This window comes from Megalobrama amblycephala, linkage group LG11, assembly GCF_018812025.1.
Source record: "Megalobrama amblycephala isolate DHTTF-2021 linkage group LG11, ASM1881202v1, whole genome shotgun sequence".
Lineage (NCBI taxonomy): Eukaryota > Metazoa > Chordata > Actinopteri > Cypriniformes > Xenocyprididae > Megalobrama > Megalobrama amblycephala.
This window is the reverse complement of record NC_063054.1, coordinates 26,466,506-26,489,339: the sequence shown is the minus strand read 5'-3', so window position 1 is coordinate 26,489,339 and position 22,834 is coordinate 26,466,506. Positions and strand designations below refer to the sequence as shown.

The window sequence follows — 22,834 nt, the reverse complement described above, 5'->3', positions numbered from 1 at the left end:
CTCTCAGAAGAACAGATATTAGTATATTAATGAGCCATCATAGCACTGATGACAGTAATGTAGGTATTTCATTAGGACATGCATTATGTTTAATCCCAGATCAATACAGTAGCATCTCAGCACCCCACATAATTATGAACAGACAGAGCGGTTTTAATTACTGTCTGACTACGTGAAGGATCATGTGAAGGGTTTTCCATTAGCAGCATCCTGGTGTTATTTTTGTTGTGCTAATTATTGCGGGTCCGATATTTTAGTGTTGCTGTGTATTTTCAGGGGAAGATGCAACTCTTGTTTTTGTACCTCAACAGTGAAAAGCCATTAAGGTTGCGTTCAGGGCTGAATTCTTGGAAGTGTAGCTCCCTCTTTCTTGAGCTCAGAGTCGAGTGCTCACCTCCTCAGCTCTGCACTCATTCACCTTTTCTCTCCCCTCCCATCTCGTTGTTCTTGGGGACATCGTAGAGTGACTCTGGTTTATCTTCACATTCCAAGCCTTTGCTTTGTTGAGTCTTTCACTAGCTGTGTGCTGAGGCCTGAAGTTGAAAGGGAATCTGAGGACTTTATGTTCTCACTCTCTCAGTCTGCCCACTGCACGGTCACACTTCATGCTGAATTTGCTTTGACACAAAGAAACAAAATAATTAAAGACAGCTGTAAAACAAAGAAAGAAATCTCCATAGTACAGGGACATTACAAGGGCAGTGTACATTGAGAGGTTACATTAAGGTGGATGTCAAACATAGTCATTACAATGATTGTTTTCTGTCCTTGTGTGGAAGGGAGGTCACAGCAGTATAAGATTGTGGGGAAAATCACTGCTGATGGTGCAATGCTTCTCTGCAGAAGGACTTTGTGAGCACATAATTCTAAGCTGAGGCTCCCATCGACAAGCTATTATAAACACAAGGCTGTCCTTGAAGTTAAGAACTTACAGATCTACAATGAAAAATAGGTCTCTCGTGACTGGAATATACCTCTTGTCATGATGGTATTCAAAAATGTGCTTCAAAATATTAGACAAAAATATCCTTCACTTTCAGTCTATAAGAACACCATAAAATTGTTTATTTACTGCAGGCATCACAACAGTACAGTATGAGAATGGGTGTTCATTTGCTGCGGCTAATAGCAAAGGATGCTGTTTACACTAAGTGAAAATAGCTTATATTTTCTAAGCAATAGATGCTATTTACACTAAGTGCAAATAGCTGTAGATGCTATTTTCTTAGCGATATGCTAGGTGAAAATAGCGATAGATTCTATTTACACCATGTAAAAATAGTTCTTTGCCATAAGGGTAAATAGTAATTAGATGCTTTCTATACCTTATATTGGCACATACTATTTGTACCTCAGCATTTTGTACATTAAAGGATGCAATATTATCATAGAGAACTGATTCTATTTATTAAAATTATTAAATGGATGCTGCCTTAGCGGAGAATAAAACCCTTCCTACACCTTCCCCTAACCCTACCCAATAAACACTTTTAATAATATCAAACAACTCGTTTGCAGTTTATTTCCACTTTTAGAAGATTATTTTCATTTTTATTGATATATAATGTCTTTCTGATGTTATATGTGATGGGAAAATGGAGAACACACGGCGATCGCATTAAAAGTCATGTCTGCGAGCCTTACTCACTACTGTTGCACCAGTGAAGACATTGAATTCTGTGTCTTTTTTAAAACTTGAGTGGCCCAACCAGACCAGTGGGTGGAGCTAGTGTAAATAGTGTTTGCCAACAATGGACGCTATTTGTACTTAGTATAAATAGACACTCCATATGCATTTTGAGATGATTTTTGCTAAAGTTTACTTTTTTTTTTAAATTATTAGCATTTTTCAATATTAACTTAAGTGAGGGTTAGATGACTGCAAAAGTAATCTGAAAAATAGCTGCCTTCTGTATTCAAATTACAAAAAAAACTGAACTGGCATTGTGTCAGTTAAGCTTTTTCCATAAGTTGAATAGGGAAGGCGTAGGACATAAGCTTTTTGAATTTTGAGAGTTTTACACTTTCTTCGTAAGTTGAATACGGAAGGCGGTCTGGTGGAATCTAGATATTTTACTTCATAACTTGTTAAATATGGATTTTTTTTTACTCAAACACATCATTTCACTTCAGAAGGCCTTTATTAATGACCTGGAGCTGTGTGGATTAGGTTTATGATGACTGGATGTGGATGGATGCACTTTCTTCAGCTCATACTTGTTGATCCCGCTCACTGCCATTATAAAGCTTGGATGTGTCAGGATATTTATTTATATTTCTCCGATTGCGTTCATCATAAAGAACAAAGTCATATACACCTAGGATGGCTTGAGGTTGAGTAAAGCTTGGGGTAATTTTCATTTGAAATTGAACTAATCCTTTAATTTTTATAATAATATGGTACCAATATTGTGCTTCCCCCCTTATTAGGATACAAAACACTGATACTCATAATTCATCTCTGGTTGTGATAGCCACAACAAAACTGTTAATCTGCTTCTATAAAGCTTCATAAATATATGAAAAGCATAAGGACTAAAGGCATGTATTGATGCACAAATCCCATTTATCTAACATCATGCACAAAAGGAGTTAAGCTTAAAGGGACAGAAAAAGCTGTCTATCAGAAAAAAGTTTGACTTGGTTTGAAGTTTTATGATTAGCATTACATAATGTGTCCCTTTGCCCTACAGACCTTTTACACTGGTGGAGGCCACACAACTGGTTTGTAATGATTAACGTTTCTTTTAAAACAGATTGATCACGCTGTCTGTGAGGCCGGGCTATGATAAGGGTCTTTTGAGCTTCCCTTTTTAAAACAACGCTCACTTTTAATAGGAGATACCAATAACACTGAAGCCATAATTAATTTTTCATATTAGTTACATTGGAAATCTAACTTCATCCCAGCCGCAGGACAGTGCTTTTTAAGTTTCTATGCTGACACCATGGGCTACGATTTAATAATGCCTCCTCTCTTGTGTTGTGTCCAGAGGTATTTTATTAGAATGATTTAATTAGCCAGGAAACGACTCAACATCTCATTTGCCCCAAGCCAGTGTTGTACCCCCTCTCTTTCTCTTTCCTTCATAAGGGAAGAGGAAGTTCTTTTTCAGTCATAACATATTACTAGGTTTAGGATAGATAGATAGCCGCTCGGCATATTGAATGGCTGCCTAGCTTCAAACAGATGTGTCCCTGTGTGACTTGATCACTTTGGGCTGACAGCAGTTTCTGTTGCCGACCAAAGTCTTCAGCAGGTCTCTCCTAGCCAGACTCCACATTGCAGCTTATTCTAGCCAAGAACCACCTACTTGGATTTGAAAAGACTGTTTGACCACATGAAAAGTGATTTTATGTGCGAATAGGGGTGGTTATATAATAGATGATAAAACAATAAAAAAAGGATAAATTTAACAGTCTTTGTGAATGGTTGTACAGAAAACACTGTAAAAACAGTTGAACATGCATATAGAGTTCTGTATTGTAAAAGGGAAAGGGAAAATCAAACTGTGCAAAAATGTCAAAATTTGCTAAGTCTTGAACCTTTTTCTTTGAGAGAAGGATGCTGTGGAGTGCTGGAAATATGGGTACAACATCACTGTTGTTTCAATGACAGACAATTTTATTTTCTTGCCCAGAACACAGTGGCAAAGTGGCATGCATCAGAGAACGGTTCAGAGGACAAATACTTTCGCACTTGTACTTTTATAACCTGCAGTGTAATGCAATGTAGCAAGGTCCTCTTTCACTGCTGAATTTGGCATTGAGGCTGTTACAGCCGTTGAAATGATCAATTTGTGACAGAGTAGAAACACTTTAACCAGAGTCCAAAATTAATACTTGTCAAGCTCCAAATGAGCGCCAAATGTATCTTGGATGTCTAAAGTTTTTCCTAAACTCCATGTGGCGAAACATATGTGAAATGATTTTGCATTAACCAACCAAAATGAACATATTAGAACAAAATCATAATGTCTATTCATAATTTTGTGAAGAAGAAAACACTTTTGCTGCTATTGAGGTGGGATATGGGTAAGGTTAGGGACAGGTTTGGTGGTATGGGTAGGTTTAAGGGTGGATTAAGGTGTAATCACAGTGTAATTATAAATGTAATTACAGAAATTAATTACAGATGTAATTACATGCAGGTATTTTTAAAATATAAGTACAATGTAAAAACATGTATGTACACAATAAGTGCATTGTATCAAATAATTAATTTAAATGTAAGTACATAGTAGTTAAGGCCACCTAATATAAAGTGGGACCAAAAAAATTATGCAAATACAAAAATAATGTAAAATACAATTTCGTTCACTTGCAGTTAAAAAAAAAACATCGAGATGAGGCAAAACTGATTTCTGTGTGAATAAAATGAAAATAAAATTGCTCTTTGCAATTGATTTGTTTTTATTGTACTTCATCAAAGGAATTTAGTCAGCCAAGCTAACTAATAATCTGGCTAAAAGTGTAAAGCAAAAAAAAAAAAAAAAAACATGAACGGCAAAAACCCAAATTAAGAAGCCAAAAAGACTTAAAAATGAAAATAATTATAATATAATATGATAGATTCATGGTTTAAAATTATATAAAAAAAAATCTAATTATAATAAAACTTCATTTGACTTGTTGCATTCCAATCTTCTGTATACTTAAGCTTACTGATACTGATGTTTTGTAAAGCAAGTCTTGATGATTAAATGGCCTTCCTAGTGCATGAGCTATTAACTGTGAGATGTGTGCGGATGACCAAATTGCCTCTAGCTTTCTGCTGTGTGATTCAGTACGTTGAGAACAAAAGTTCAACCTTTGCAAGAACTAAATAAAGGCATACGATATGCCTTTTCATTAGAGGATGAACGCTGTTACCAGACATGCCCTCTATAACATCTGTCATCCTGTTTTCCAATTCCAGGTATTTGTTGCACACATTACGACTGCAACTTCCTTTGCTCTATGTTTTTGAGGCTATTACACATATGATTACAAATTCAAATGCCCTTCTTGCACTATGCGTACGTGTGTATGTGTGTGTTTGTGCATCTCTCTCCTTTCTCTAAACAACACACGTTCCTTGAGGCGACTGCAGACATGCAGAAACAGATTCTGCTTCACCCAATGCATTTTCAATGACATAAATCCACTGTGTGCTGTAGAAAGAGAAGAAAGAAGCAGGGGGAGAAAAGAGGGAGAGTTCAGTAATCAAAGGTCTGCTGACAGAAATCACATATGCTAGCATTTGATGGATTGATGGATCTGGATGCATATAGGCGAACAGATGGATGGATAGATTGCAAAATTGTGCCAGAAAAAGAAATCTCTTTAGGTATGTGGTTAGAATGGTGTGTTTACCTTGAGAGGCCAATTTCTTCGCTCTCTGCCTTAATAACATGCTGTACTTGAATGCAGCTTTATACAGTTTTACTTATAAAGCTTTTAAAACTGTATTGTAAAGGGTGAAAATCAATAGTTGATGGATTTTGTTTTGGCTGAAATCTTTCTTAGAAAATAGTGTAAGGAGTGCTGCCTGACATTCACTCTACTGTATATAAAAACCACTGGATGTAATTGTATTTTTAGGGCCTGAGCACCGGTGGTGCGAGGACCCTATTGTAATTGTTCAGTCAATTCTTCTCCGAAATGAATCGCATTTTTGACAGTCTAAACATGTTTGAAAACGTGTGATAAGAGTCTTCAGGCCAGGACATCACTATGCCAATATTCAGTTAGCCATAGTGCCACCTGTTGGCAACAGGAAATGGCATGCTTTGCATTGTAATTCACTCCCAGAAACACATTTGTATATGCCATGAAGTACCAAACATGCATTATAAATATATATTTTTATATATTTATTATTCTAATGTTAATCTAACATTCCCAGAATATTGTAACGTTAATCTAACGTATGGTTAGCCAGGAAAGTTCTTAATATTTCCAGAACATTATTCCAACGTTAATCTAACTTTCCCAGAATGTTAGAATAGTTATACAAACCAAAAACTAACATTAATATAAATGTTCTTATTAGTGGTTCAACGGATCACAAAACTCATGGTTCGGATCATATCATGGTTGTTAAGTCACGGATCGGATCATTTTTCGGATCAGCACCAAAAAAAAAAAAAAAAATTGGGGGGTGGGGGATAACTTTGCAATTATTACTTAGCCCACTTAGCCCTACTCCGACACCACAGCAGAAACTACTAGCCTAACTAGTACATTATTAAAGGCAAATGAAAAGAACAAATACTGTACATCAATTACAAGCACAGATAAATACAACAAAGTTACAAATTGTAATGTCTGCTGTGTTGTCTCAAATGAAGAAGGGCAATGATCTAAATGCAAGCAGTTTATTCCACACTAAAACAGAAATTAACCAACCAAAATCTTCCAAACTTGGTTCCAGGCATGATGAAGTAATCCAAAGATTAGCAAGGCATGAATCCAGGCATGGCAATAACATGAACTCCAGACAAGACAAAGCATGAACACCATGGGAGAACAACACACAAACACTAAGTTGAGGAACTCAAACAATAACTAACAAACTTAGACAGAATCAGGGATACTATGGCAATAAACAAGGCAGTGAAAGCAGGCACTTGGTGAAGCAAGACATGACAATGAACTTCAACATAAAAGTCCTAAACTCAGGCACCTACGTGCAGAGTTCCTTACACAAATGAAGTATAAGGTCTAACTGTAGTATTAATTTTCATGTATATAAATGTAATAATTAAATATAAAATGACACTATTCACTGTATAAATTGAATATAGATTAATCTTTGTTTAAGCTGTGTTTTGTTGTTTGATTTACATGACATACAACAGCAGGTATTTATAGGTTGCTGTCACTTTAGGAGTAGACCCCATGCACGTTCGCATCTGACAGATCCACATCTGAATTCTCAGTTCGTTCAATTAAGACATAACCTAATGCGTTTACGAGAATACTTGCCGAGAGGGGTATTTTGACTGACATAATGTGTGTATGTGTCAATCCAAGTGCATTTAGAACGCGAAAGAGAAATCAATTTGGAGTTTGCAAGCTATCCGAAATGCACCTCTGATAACCTTTTACTCCATTGCGGTGAAACTTGCAATTGATCCGCGAATCACATGCGTGCTGAACTGTGCTCCGTACGGATCACGGATCAGCAATGATCTGTTTAACCACTAGTTCTTATAATGTTATTATAACATTTCCAGAATGTTAGTTTTTGTTTCCCAGAAGGTTATTTTTAGGGCCTGAGCATCGATGGCGTCAGGACCCTATTGTATTTGCTCAGTCAATTCTTCTTCTTCTCTGAAATGAATCGCATTTTTGAGGGCCTAAAAATGCTCAAAAACTCATGAAACTGTGCACATGCGTCATAAGTGGTGAAAATGTACATCTGATATGGGTTTCAGAATTAGGTGTGGCTAAATGGCACGATAGCGCCACCTAAAAAATTTCAATTAAGCACCTTTTACTCTACATTTCACGTACAGGTATGAAATTCGGAAGACAGATGTAACAGCCCAATACCTACAAAAAGTCCCTGGGTGCAATATCTGAAAACCCAACAGGAAGTAAGATATTTTGAATTATCTCTGCAAAGTTTTGCAATTTTTGCCATTTCCAGACGTTGTACTTTAACAAACTCCTCCTAGAGCTTTAATCAGATCAAGGTCATATTTGGTCAGTCCAACCTAAAGGCCTTTGTGACGTTAAATGATGTTTTATTAACAAAATTCGGGAGGAGCAACGTTCAAATAATCTGACTAATCATCACGTCATTTCAGCCAGCTGTTAGCAATCAGTAATCAACATATCTACCCAATCAGCATGAGTGAAAGCATATATATATACACACACAGTCGACTCACCCATATTCCTCGACAGTATTACAGCATCCCTCCACCACCCCATCTCCTCACACTTGCCTGGTTACTTTCCTAACCAGAATATGGGGGGAGTACTTTGGGTTTGGGCCAAAATACCGAGCTCGGAGCCCTCTCCTCGGACAGCACGCCAAATACACATACTACTACGCATACTATTTACTATCTGATTATTTGTAAGTGTGAACTCATGAAATTGCAAAGATCTTGACTTTTCACTTCTGTGACTTTCACTTCCTTTTTTCATTTTTCACCCCGGCTATACCGTCGAGCTAAACCTTCTAAGTGTCCATCTAAACTGCAACCCTGATACGGGCAACCCAGAGATGGAGGGAGCTGCTCTGAACCAGGAGGTGGTGATCACACCACTCCTTTTCCAGCAGGAGGGCCTGGCATTGTCCTCAGTCTCTGGGCCATACCGGGCGTGGATTGGCAGTGAGCAATGCTCTGCTTCCTCACTCAGTATTGCCCCAACGTCTCCGTTTCCTCCTTCAGGGAACAAGGGTTACATCAGTAATCAAGATGTTTCGTACCAATCTGATGAAGTAAAGATTTTAAAATTTTCAAAACATTTTTTTTTTCAGTCTAAAATGACCAAGCCAAACTAGAAGGTTAATGTATAGTAATTATAATTAGATTAAAAAAGAAATTAATGGAATTTGAAGTTTTAATTTAGATAGCTTAGCTAGAAGTGTGTGTCTCATGTGGGCCAGTACCTTTCATCAAAACTGGTGACCAGAGATTGGATGAATATATATATAATGCACAAGTACAACTGAGAATTGTGTGATTGTATGTGCAGGTGCGTATATGTGTATGTCCGTGGTTGAAAAGCCATTTGGTTTTAAACGAGATTTCCATGCCTAAGGTTTAATTTATAGCCTCTATATCTACACTTCACTGTGTTTTGCAGAGTTAGCACTTTGTACAGCCCCAATTCAGTGGGGAAATGAGTTTGTCTTTTAGCTGCTGTTGAGGTATATGTGTGCACACACACTCATATTAGTAATGGTGGTATTGGGTTGGTATTGGTGATTGCATTTGAGCAGTAAAACAAGTCAATGGCCTTTAAATGGCCACTTTAAATTTACCATTTCATACCCTTTCAATTCGCACACACATACTTGTCTATCAAAAGCTAGACATTGCATAGACTTGTATTGTTTTTATATAAAGCTAATTATATAGATTTAGCTAAACACATTCACATCCACAAAACAATTATTTCAAATGACTGTCTTTAACAAGTCATGCTGGAATTCTGTTGTCTGTATAAAATGTAGAAATGCACTTGTTTAACCACTGTTTTGTAGTGATACAACAGCAGTCAACAACAGAGACTGTTATCCAAGGGTGGCGAAAATAAAAAGAAAGAAGAGATTAAAAACAGGAGGAGGATTGCCATCATAGCTCCGGCCTCCATGCTGAGTGTCCCCACCATTACCGGCCTTAACCCCTCATTTACCCAGAATGCAGAGCAGCAGGGCAGCGCAGCCTTCACTTTGCCTCATAAAAGACAATTTAAAGAGAAGCATCATTACACACATGCACATAAACAAACTGACAGGGAAAAGGCACACCAACGAGCATCCAAACAACTACTACAACTTTAACACAGACTCTCGCTTGCAGACACAGTGTATGATCGCTCACAAACCCACGCACATGAGTATATACAGCATCATTACACAAACCCATCAGCTCCCACTCAGCATCCATACTTTATAGGCTTTCACTTAATCGCACCAGAGAGAACATTTGAGGCAAAAGGAAACGGATAGCTTGACACTTTGAAGCTTTGATGAAGATATTATACTCATCTTGCCCCTTAAATATGTAAGTGAGTGTGTGTTTTATATGTATTTATATGTGTGCACAGTCACTTCCTGTCTGGTGTCATCCTTCTACACTCCTGGAACGCTTGTCCTAGTTTTTCACAACTTCAGACGGCCTTCATACATTTAGGACTGTCTCATATCATTGGTATTCACAGTCTCACTGTTCATTATATTTAGAATGTGAATCCTACAATGCAATATAAATAGTTACGGAAGTATTTTTCCTATACACTGCGGATCTAGAAAATTATTTATAGGGTGGCAAAGGGGTGGCATGAGGTCTATGAGGGGTGGCAACACCAAAGCAAGTGTCCAACAATTGCAAACAATTTTTGAGTTTCTGTTATTAACAGAGGTGGGAATGTCTGTGTGTGTTCACCCAGAACACCCTATCAACTACATACTCTAGCAACACCCCAGCAATTGCAGCAAGAGCCTAGCAACCACCTAGAATCTCCTAGCAACCACCTAGCAACACTTTAGCAATCACCCAGAACATCTATATTCTGGCCTAACTGACCAAACTATTTATGTTTTTTAAACAAGACTTTAAGTTGGCTTTATGGCAAGCCAGCATAAATTTGTCTTTCAAACTTTTAATCTAGTTGAAATGAAACAATTTAACATTTTCTTACAACTATAAACACAATCTCAAAACTATGCACCAACTTGTACAAACCTCAAACTTCCAGGTCAAAATAAAATGTTTTAGTCAACTTATTCTTGTCTGACAAAATCAAACTTTGGCCTCAGATGACACACAAAACTTAACAAATACACAGACTACTGCACTGCCCAGTGAACACTAGTGAGATCAATTCATGTAACACTGTAACAAAAATACCTCTTACTGGGATTCAGAAATTATTTTGCAGCTCATTGTCTACTACACTATACAAAAATAAATGTACAGATACAGTAAAATACAGCAATGATTTTTTTTCATTTTTTTTTTCATTTTACTATTGTAAATTGATCTGGCAGTAGATATGTATGAACTTGGTATGCACCACAATACAGTATACTGTTAATTACAGTAAATTCAGCATCCTCTACACATTTGGCCAAATTTTATTACAGTATATAAGGTACTATAGCAGTGTATTGGTCTTCTGACACAAGACAGTCATTTCTCAGTTCTGCAAAATACAGTATAACAAATGGCTACAGAGAAAGCTGACAATCACTAGTTTGAGGGTGTAACGTGCTACAACAGTTTACTGTACATAGTGAAATTTCCCTCATCTAAAGTACTGGTACTGTGTAAGTTTAAAACCCCTGTAAATTATTCATTCAGCTCTCTCAGATTTTGACTGGTGTGTCATCAGTTTTGCTACCTAATGTTGTCATAGTTAAACGTTTTGAGAAATGTGTCTTTGTTTTGAGAACTGAACGAACGGTTTGGGAAACTGGGCCAACTGAATCATTTATAATGTGTTAGCAATCGAGAAAAGCTAAAATACATTTAGATTCTTACCTAACTAGTTTCTGTGATCGGGATCTTCTTATTGATTTCATGTTACCGTTTCGTCGGATGGCAAAAAGACCTTTATCCATGATGATGGGCGGTTGGTGAATCAGCTCGCAAACAATTACGAAAATTCGAGGACTTCTGAGTTAGCCGAGAAGCAGTAATTTTCCGATTCACAAACAAATGGAAAACAATTCGTAAGTGAACTTGGCTGCTCTGTGTTTTTGACTCCCAAAGAACCGGTTCATAAGAGTCATTTGTTAATGAAGCTGACTACATTGGGCGCGCTGCGTTCGCGTGCAACCGTCATGCAGCTTATTGAAAGACGTGTTTTCTTGCCATTATTTTATAATACGCTGTTTTTTATGTCATCACATTGAAGCGCCGCTGCTGAAAAGCAGTAGTAGCTACTTGAAACACTTCTAACATTTATATTTTATTCTCTGATAATTTTGGGGTGGCAGATGGGGTGGCAAAGCTTTTTCTTAGGGTGGCAGTTGCCACCCCATGCCACCCCGGTAGATCCGCCCCTGGCTGCAGGAGATTTTTGAGTTTTCTCAACTTGTCGTAAATTGAACTTGTTATACAACAAGAAGTTGAGAAAAATCTCCTCCAGCTGGTTCCCTTAAACTTTTAAGTTTAATCAACTTAAATTTTTTACAGTGTAGGGACTTTAAAAGTCTTTAAGAGTGTGCGCTATGAACCAAAACATCTAACTACGAGGTGAATCACAACATTACAAACTTTGATTTGATGCAAAGTATTGGAAAACGGACAAAAATTGGTTCATTGTATTCTAAAACAACACTTTGCCAGGGGTGTTTCCAAACTTTTGGAGGGCAGTGTATATATATATATATATATATATATATATATATATATATATATATATATATATATATATATATATATATATAACAGTCAAAACAAAAATTAGCTATTCAGTCTTTTTTTATATTTTTGCAGGACACATTTATGTAAGTGAGGATAGCTGTCACGGTTCGCAAATGCATTGTTTCCTTCTTGTCGCGTGTTCTGTGTTGTGACAGCGGTGGGCGTGTATGTGTGTGTGTTTGTAGGTGTGTCCAGGCCACGTGGCTCATCAGTGGATCCAGCTGCCACCCATCACTTCACCAGCTGCTGCTCATTCACTTACCCTTTATAAGCTCACCTCATTCTCATCTTCCCTGTCAGATCGTTGTTTGGTGTCCTGTGCTGTGTTGTCTTGTCCTGTTCCTGCTCGGAGTTCCAGTCGTGTCGTCTCCAGTTCCAGTCCGGTTTTCTTCGTGTTCTCGTTCTATGTCCGGACCTTGGATTTACTTCACCTCAGCACTCCTCGTCACCACCAGCCGATCATCTCAATCCCTGCGTCACCAGAGGCCTGCCCGTTCAGTGACTGTGTTCCATCTCTCTTCCTGTTAATAAACGTGTTAACTCGCATTTGCTTCCTGTGATCAATCATGACAATAGCAAAATAAAGTAAACTGTAACATATTATACCCAAAGATTCTTCATACAGTGGACTACCAGTAAAACTGCAAGATTTGGAACCAAAATTATTCAGACACTTTGACCTGACCATGTTTTGCTTAAGTGTTATCTGACATAATTTAGATACATTTTTTCTGACACAGTGTAACTCTGAGATCTTGTCATATTTTTATTTCCATTCTTTTTAAACTATAGTGAATAAACTGTATTAATGAATGAAATGTTCAAGGTGTCTGAATTTTTTGGTTTGACTGTGTATATAAATATATATATACACCATAGTTAAACATGATTATTTAAAAAAAATAAGTAATAATAATTTTAGTGATTGTAGTGAAACCTAAGACCTCAGAGGACTTCTGACTTAATAGTATTGTCTCAATTTTCATCTTGTTGCTATGCTTGTTTCATATAGTTGTAGTGGCCTTTTTTTTTTTTTTTAGCGGAAGCTGTAGGATAATATAGGTAAAATGATAAAATAAAATGAACTCAAATCAATATTTCATGTCCATTTATTTGGTGAGTATGGAAAATGTACTAGTAATGTAAACATGGCTAATACATTTTTCATTTCTAAATTTATGAAGGATAAAAGTGAGGATAAATGATGAACCAGATCAAATATGAGAAAGTGAACAGTGGAATTATTAAGCCAAAAATCTGCAGTAAATGAGAATTTGATTCTGCCTCCTTTAAAGTTGAAATATCCCCTAGTGGCATTTGCATTGACTGCTGCTCTTTTCTTTGTTTAATTTTCCACATGACTAAAGCTGAATCAGAGAGAGTGTCATGTTGGTTGTCCTCAGCTCTCAGTATCTGGCAGCTCTCTTACCATCAGCACATTAATTTGTGGTCTTTTTTCAGCTCTTTTGTGCGGATTATTATGTGCAGCCTTGTCATATTGCAAGCTGATTCAATCTTTGGTTCAGCTTTTAATTGTATTAATTCATAAATTAAGCTAAAAGGTTGTTGATTTCAAACCTTAAAAAAGTGTTGATTTAGGTCAGGTTTGCACTACATCGATCAGAATCTTTGTGCAGAAATATCCGTCTGCTTCAGAACACTTGCAAAATGTTGCATGAGTCATATGGACTGATTTTATATTATTTTTGACCTTTTTGGAGTTTTTCCACATGTGATCAGTTGTTCTATGGAATAGATCTATGTGAAAATTCTTTATAGTCCCTCTTTTGTGTTTCATGGGGGAAAAAACGGCATGTGGGTTTGGGACAGCATGTGGTTGGCTAAATAATGACAGAATTTTCCTTTATGTGTGAAGTGTTCCTTTAATTTAGTGTCCCCGTAAGGCTATTTGAACACATTAAACCATACTGGAGAAGAGTCATACCAGCAGCGTGGACAGGGTGCTTCTGTCTTTCTGTGTCAGCAAAAAAATGTCAAATGATTTCCATACCCTCCCTAAGGGAATAAGGAATCTTTCCATTTAAATTTAAACATCATCTTCTGCAAATTGAGAATCCAATTATTTATTTAAAGCTGCCCCTATAATTTGACTCTTTCATAATTTCATGAAAGTGCCAGAGGACACTTAAGACCCTTTGCTTCTCTACTGGCTAAGTGCTGACACAGGAACAAAGAAGAAAAAAAGGAGCTGGAGGAAAACAATATTTCTTTTCTGAATCGCTCACCTCTGAGGATAAAACGCTTGTCTGTTTTTTGTCAGATAGTGCCTGACGGTGTCAAAAGAAGTGAAAAATGATTCAAGTCTTGTTTTAAAGAGCCACACAAGTCACAAAACTCACAGATATTAAATGCACAAATCACAATTCAAGCGCACGTCCTCAGGTACAGTCCACAATGGTTCCATTAGCATTGATCAATTAAAGGCAAAAAAGTTCTGCATTTGAAAATATACAAACAGATAGACGAGAGAGCATTTAAGTTGTTGCTGCATTACCACTAATGGCCCTCTGCTTACACCTTTAAAATCCTCAAATGGGTTTGCAAACATGGCTGTCAAGATCTCTCCAGAAAAGAGAGCAATCCCTCTTAAGGGACCATCACTTAAGACAAAATACGATATAAAGGCGTACGACATAGTAGTCTCCTATAAATCCTTATACATTTTCAGCCAAATCCCTGCTTCCTGCATGTGTCGTTTTAGTGCTGAAAGATGTTCATTTTTTAGCTCTGATTATTTAAACATGATCCATTTGCAAACGTATGTGACACCATTTGAGTTAAATGAGAAAATTAAAAGTTCAAGAATTGGGGACAAAAATGAGAAAGAGGAAAGACAGCCTAAGAATTATTGCATATCAGGAAGAAAAAGAAGAGAGAATGCATTCTCATCTCTTTAGGAGACTGCAGTGTTAAAAGTCATGTGAAAACACCTGTAAAAACAGTACTCATGACCCTCTGTGAGGTTTTACAGTGTTGCTTCAGGGCATGCGTAAGCAAATAGCTAAAGCATAATCAATAAAGTGCTAATCTGCTGTCATGCTTCAAGAGTGTGAAGTAGATACTGAGGCCATGACAATCAATGTTGACATTTCAAACAACTGTTTTGCCAGGTATTTTGTTTACTTTTGGTCTGTAATAGTAATAAAATGAATAACCTAACTAATAAATTACTAATAAAATAGCTCCAAAAGTACTCAAAACAGGATCAAGTGTTGGAATTGTCTTCAACAACAAGAAGTACTTGTGCTGTTTTCCAGATTTAAACACTGCAGCTGAGTAGAAGATTTTTAATGCATTATAACCTCAATTTTGCTCTGTTCTTCTTTGACTTTTTGGTTTGTTTCACTTTGGCTTAGTTTAATTCCCTTTCTTTCATTTTTCTTTTTTGTTTGTTTGTGGGCAGAGCGAGTAACAAGTAATATTGTGTCTAAAATGACTCAATATTAAAGCTGCAGTCTATACGTTTTGCCTTTTTGTCGCCATCTATGTTTACAACCTGCAATTGCAGTTATTTGCGGAATTATCATCTTTACGTGGGCTGTGCATCGGCATGGCTCCTCAGCGCGTATGAATCTAATGTTTGCTGTCAGTCATCACATCATGTGGATACTGTACTGAATCACAAATTGTAGTCTTGAAAGTATGACCAAAATAAGAATTTTCACCGGAAAATGTCATCTGAGCAAGTAAGTAACATGTCTGCCACTTTTGTTCTGACCAACCGAGTAAAAAGGCATTACAGTTGCGTTGCCAATAGTGATTAAATCTAACCATCGCTTAGCTCGGATCAAGTCAAACCATGCAATTTATTATTATTGTTATACTTTGTTCTCAAATTGTTAATGTTAACACCATCAGCATTGCATAAACTATGTGTATTTAGTGTGTATTAGCGTTACCTAGATTTCAATTTCTGTAGCCACTCCGCAGTCCGAAGTCTTTTGTTTTTGATTATGGGTGAATCTCCAGTTGTCACTGATGATTGTCATTTGGACCTTTCTGGATTACAATCCGGCATCAAAATGATGTTTAATTATTGCAGCTGCTGTGGGAAAAAGCTATAAATGATCCGTCACCTGCCATATAGCCTAGCTGGGACTTCTTCTTCATGTAAACAGACGTGACGTAATGACGCAAAGACGAACGGTTGCGAGCTCGAATTTCCCGCGGAAATCCACCAGTACAGATTTTATTTTAAAACATTATTAAAAGCTTACCATTGTGAATCGGGCCAAGGTAAGGAGATAGTTTTGAACACTGGTTGGTTATGTACTTGCTCAAAAATTGATTTTCTAATTTTTATGTACAGGTAAACTTATGTAACAGGTATTGCTGACCAGATAAAGAAGTTTGTTATTTTCGTTGCTTTGACATTCCTTCCAACCAAAGATTTTTGCTTCTGTTCATATTTGGTATTTTTATCACACTTTCAGGGATCTAGGTGAATGTAAGCTGTGTCAGACCTGTACAAATAAAATTCACAAGCTCAAACAAGTGCCTTGGGTGCAGCTGTCATTATCTTTTATAAAACACTGAATGTTTTCTGTGTGATCGATTATTTCTTGCACACATTGCATGTAATATTAAAGTATATTTTAAAGTATTCAGGTTCAGGCACACTTATGGAAGAGGAACTTTAAAGTGGGTTGTGGTGAAGCTTTGCAAACAGATCGCAGGTAGGACTAGGTTTACCTTGTAAGCCCTGCACATCAAACTCAAGGGAAAATCTGGAAAGTTTTCTTGCACATATTCAGTGCACCTACGGAGTAGGTGTAAGATAACTGCAGTTGCCGGCATTTTGACAGAAGACATTTATAACAGGATTTTCCATCCTTATTTCTCAGAATGTGAAATTTCTTGTTTGTAGTTTATGGATTTGCTAACTGCAGTAGCAATACTACTGCCCTACCTACTTTATTTACATGCAAAGTATTGTAACACTGCTAGAATAGCAGTACCATCCCTATAATTTATTGCTTGCCATGTTTCTCTTTACATGCTGTTCTGGTGTGCCAGGAAATTAGATTAGACAAACTGAACCGGGGGTTCACCTCCAGGCTTTAACAAGTTTCAAACTCACATTGCTATCTGCTCTGCCTGGAAAGAGACAAGAAGTCATGCCTCTGTATACTTGAGGCAAGACATGAATTTAAACATCTGATCTGGTCATGCTTTTTTCCGCTATCGCCAGAGTGGATAATGTGTCAAAATGTCCACAATCTCTAAAAGCAGTTAATGTCCAATATGTTATTTGGAATGCTTGCAGGGTTTATCAGACGCAGAACATTTTTATAAACTGGAAGCTTACGCAATTTCACAGCGCCGTAACCCCATATTCCCCATTAAAGTTGGCTCATAACATATTCTGCTTGTCGCCGTGCAGTTAATTCATACCCTATCCTGCAAGTTCAGGACTGGAAAAGGAAATCAGCTTTTTTTCCTCTCGTGGAGCCGACAAATTAACAGTTTAATTTCTTGTAAACGTGTGTTGGAGGGGAATGAGGGTCTTTGTATGTTAGAGAGAGTTTGAGTTACATGTACTGTATGACAGCTGGCTGCATACAAAACTTAAATACTCAGCATTTTTTAGTTAATGTATTAACATAAAATTGCCAAGGGAAATCTAGTATTAATTCATATATGACATGGAATAACAGTGTTTCTGTAGATTTTTTTTTTCATTGTGATTTATAAGAAGTGGAAAGATAATGGTTTTTAATGAACAGGAACATAGAGAGATACAGCAACAGGTCCGTAGCCAGCCTATTGAAAGGGGGGGGTTCTTTTTTTCAAAAAGTGGACCTTTTTGCAATTTTTCTCCTCCTTTTGTTATGAGGTTCAAATACTTCATTTTGGTGACCTTTTATGCACTAATTTGTGCTGGATTAGCTTGTCTGCTGGTATATAACGAGCACGCATTTTGATGCACCAAAAATATTTACTGCATTTTGTCAAATTGCTTCCTCATGTACCATTTTTAATTTTTTTTTTTTTTTTGTATTTTTTATGCAATTATATATATATCGTTATATATGGGAGCGTTTTTGCTCCCATTTATTTTCACACATCGATCACACAGTGCATACAAAGTTAATCCCAAAGAGCGCACAACTGGAGAAATACACGATTACTTTGATTTCGTTAGCTAGAAAAGAAGCAGGGCCGTACGCAGGGTTTTATATTTACCGAGGTCAGAAAATGTTTTATGCTAGGGGGGTTCGGGGGCATGCCCCCCCGAGAAAATTGTGATTTCCTTGGTGTACATATATGCATTTTAAGAAGTTTTAAGGCCAACAAATTGGATAACAATAGCTTTAAAACCATGTCAACAAATACATACATACATGCACAGTTTTGAGGCAGCTTTAATCGCATGTTTGGTCATTTCATGACTTCATTTACAACAGAATAACGACGGTGCATGCCCGTAGTTTCTTTAGCGCTTTAGTTTTCCCATAATAAAGTAATATGCAGCGCGCGCCGGCGCATTTGCGCGAGCAATTCTTGAGTTCACGCTTCGAGCACAGTAGGCTATAGCCTAACGGCTGATTGGAGTTTTACTGACATAGCCTGACGACATCTCATCTGACTGTTGTTCAGCTGAAGCTACTCGTTTGACTTGCGGCTGGCGCTGAGGCGAAGTCGGAAAAGTGTCCCGTTTGTGGTGGTCGTAAAGAGACAGTTCTATATAAACGCAGCGTTTTACTTGGCGATGTTTTAAAAAAGTATTTTTATTTTTGGTATTTTTTATGCTCTGTTGGTGGTTTGTGGAGTAGCATCACCTGAGGGGGATTAGACAAATGCTGAATTAGAGACGGTAAAAGTGAGTGGGTCCAATATCATTGGTCTTAAAAAGTGGGTGGGTCTTGACTCTTGTCCCACCCACATACAATGGTTCCGACGACGCCCATGTGCAGACATAACACTCTCACATAGGCATCGTAAATCAATATACTAATCATTCCAGATAATTTGCTTTGAAGTTCTCAGATGAATAAGACGCGCACCGAAGGAGAAGCATTTCCACTGGCTCCAGTCTGCCGGTATTGGCCAATCACAAAAGTCGATATTGCACAGCCAATATCACTGAATATCCCACTATGTTTTATTAGTATAATTACGCTACACTTATATGGCTATTATATTGTAGACTATTGAGTGGAGAAAATATAGAAATCCTTTTAATTAAATATAAATAATATATATATATATATATATAACCCCTACCCCCCATCATTCAGAGGCGATGCTTCTTCACCGTTGCTTTGAAAAGTGTATTGCGAGAACTCTCTGTGAACTGTACGCGCGGCACACACACACACGTCCAGCTACAATAATGTATCATATTAATTTGAAACAGCAACCCAGAATATTTGTCACAAGCATTGATTAAAACAATGATGACAATAATCACATAAAAAAAAAAAAAAAACCCGACTTAAATTCTGGACCTTTGGCAGTGAGGGGGGGTTCGTTCGAACCACCCGAACCCCCCCTGCCTACGGGCATGAGCAAGGTCCAAAAATCTCAACCATGTAATGCTTCTTTCTTTTTTGGGGGCATTTAAAAAAATGTAAAACAAAGAATGACATGAATTCTGCAGTATGTCTAGGTCACTAATCAAATATATTACTTTGTGATGTTCCAACCTGATCTCACGGCAATTCGTGCGTATTTTACGAGGTGGCTAATTCGTATGAATTCATACGAATTACCTACCCCTAACCCCGCCCCTAAACCTACCCGTTACTGGGGTTTAGACAAATCGTACAAAAAGAAATTCCTTTCTTTTGGTCTCTCTCTCTTTCTCTCACTCACTTTCTTGCTTCTCAACACCAAATGGTCAGTCCTAGGTATTTTTTTATGTTTTTTTTTTTTTTTTTTTTTTTTTGACACTTTAAGTGTCTAACCATTGTGAATATTAAAAGGCACTGCCTTTAAGTGCCTTATCTGAAGCAAAGAGTGGAGTGAAGATGACAAAGAAACTCTTGACATGCCTACATGTAAATTCAGGCTTTATGACTTTCAAACAACAGAAAATAAACTAATTTCTCACCACCACACAAAATTACCCCTTCTCATGGTAGACTGGCAGACAGTCACCATGATTTTGCGAAGATGTTCCTGGATTAATGTATGTTGTTGATCCTGGAACTACCCATATCATCCCAAAAAATCAGAGGGAAATGATAGGTGAATAACACTGATGTAGAAGCACTAAACCCTGGTTGTAAGCTTAAACTTGCCATAAACTCTAAACTTGTCCTTCCAATCTGATTGGTTGATTGGAATGTTGTTTCAGGACCAACAAAGATGTTGATCCAGGAACATGTTGTACTTGGTAATATCACCACCGGGTGACACCTAGAGTGCACCTGTTTTACAATAATTGTTGTTGCATTCCAGAATGAAAGAATTTCCCCCAATAAATCAAGTCACATAAGGAATAATTGACTCCAGGCCATTAAATTCTTAGAAAATAATGGACACACCCGAGGTGGTAATGCGGCCATGACGCAAAGCGGAGTATCCTCGGGTGTTCATTATTTTCTAAGAATTTAAAGGCCCGGAGTCAATTATTCCACGTATACTACGGTTACCACACCTCAAGACACTGTTTCGATGGTGTATTTCAAGGCATTTGTCAGGTTTTTGTCCTTAAAACACTCTTGTGTGTGGGACTAATTTCTTACCCATTTCATCCCAAGCCTCCATTGCTAATTGACCCTTCGCTGGGAGTTTGATTGACAAGCGATCTAACCAATCATAATGCCGAATCCGAATCCGCCATTTTGTCAGACAAAGCAGTCAGGAGTTAGAAGATTAACCTCAGTGGACTTGAACTTGAAAAAAGGTGTGTATTTACGTCTTTCTGCGTTTTAAACAACATTTTTTTCTCATGTTCATTCATGTTTATTTGATGCTATAAATTAACTAGTAGGAAGAGATGATCGGTTCACGAGCTGAGCTGAGGCACTACAGCAATCTGTCACAACACTTTAAAGAGCCACAAAACGGTTTTTATTGTTCGAATTTCTTTAAAAAAATTCACACAATTTGAAAGCTGGGACTTTGTTTAATATCATAAGTAACCTGCTCTGTCTTGTCTGTCGACGTGTTGTCAGTGTCCTCTTTACTCCGCGATGTATTTTTCACTCTGTGTGGCCTGACAGCGCCATGGCTTGTCGGACAAAGCAACAGTAACTAAGAGGGGCGGGTCTTTGCGAAGGGTCAATTCCAAAACGTCATTTCAGAAATGAAGCTCTAGCGCAAGTTCTGCCGGGAAGACTCAAATGTTACGTCACTTATTAATTCAGATCTAACCAATCATTATCTAACACTTGGAGTATAAAAGATTGGTACTTACACTTGTCTGAGTTCGCAGATGCTGACGCGAACTTTCACCTCCATCCTCCCCACCACCACCAGGATGGTCCCTGTCCATACTCCCCGGGGGTTGGCTACGCCCCTGCCTTCAGCTTCAGGCAGGAAATGCAAAGTCTCCAACCCTCAGGACGTGAGCTACGGACGGGGTCTACGCCAAAGATCATTAACCTTATATATTCTGCTTGCTGTTTGGTAATAAATATCAGTGTTCCGTTATCTTGCCTCCCGAGTCTTTCTGGTAGAACTAGTAACGGAGGCTTGAGCCTTGAGAGCAGAACAATACCGTTGATACAGTTATTAACGTAGAGAGAGAGAGAGTGAGATATGTGAATACTACCTGAGTGTCTGTGCCTCTCTCACGGCAGAACTGTCTCTACTAATAGCGAAAGTTTATCATAAGTTTATCTACCTCAAGAATCGCACAGTTATTACCTCGCTGGTGAGTCATTTTACTGATTAATTCATCAGAGCAGCGCTGACAAAACGTTTCTGTGCGAGTGTGTCCATATCATAGGTCCATATACTAACGTTATACAGTGCGTGTGTACGTTTGAGAGAGAGCGAGAGAGAGGATGCGCTTTCAGGACACAATAAAACGTATTTTGTGGAAAAAAACATGACACTAATTTGTCGTTTTCATCCTATAGTTTACTATATTTATTTTCTTGGTCGGTGTCGTTGTGGGTTTTGGCTCTTTTTCTGTTATAGGCTGTAAGGACTTTTTGAAATAACTGAAATCATTTGGCGAAGTGATATGTAACTGTAATGCGGTCAAGACCTGCTAGAACTACTTTAGCCGTGCGTTTCCCTGAAAATACTTGCAATGCACACCTTAGAACGTTGATCAACCAGTCAGATTCGAGCATTCAACAGCACCGTAGTATGAAATGAATTAATTTACTGTAATCAGATTTTAAAACATGACTAATTAAAAAGAAAACATATTGACTCTAGAATGCTAAGTGTGATAACATTCAGCATCCTTTTATCGAGTTAATGTGTGATACAGAACAATCCAAATCACTAGAACAATCTCTGCAACACAAATTAGAGTGGCGCAGTTTGTTTATGAAAATGTAATTTTTTTTCAGTTCAGTGACATGCTGCTCTAATTAAGAGAACTGCTCAAAGTGAAATCAAGCTTTAGTTTTAAGTCTTAATCCACTGTGCCAGCACTAATAAGCCACATGTTAAGTATGCCTTGCATGTATTATACACTCAGTCAACAAATACCTTTACTTTCCTCCAGTATCATCCTGCTTCTACATCTTCTTAGAACAGAAATTACATATTTATAAACTGCTAATTCACTAAAGCACTGCTAACAG

General features: G+C 37.6%; 1 long non-coding RNA gene across 2 annotated transcripts; it reads right to left on the bottom strand.

Moving 5' to 3' along the window:
* On the bottom strand, positions 1-21,616 carry LOC125278158. 2 transcript variants are annotated; one of them, XR_007187062.1, is made up of 3 exons: positions 21,487-21,616; positions 12,361-12,619; positions 1-617 (listed from the first exon to the last, which is right to left on the bottom strand). It is a non-coding gene; the product is annotated as an uncharacterized LOC125278158 (long non-coding RNA). The 2 variants fall into 2 exon arrangements; XR_007187063.1 differs by having other exon boundaries at positions 12,376-12,619.
* Between the last annotated feature and the right edge of the window lie 1,218 nt (positions 21,617-22,834).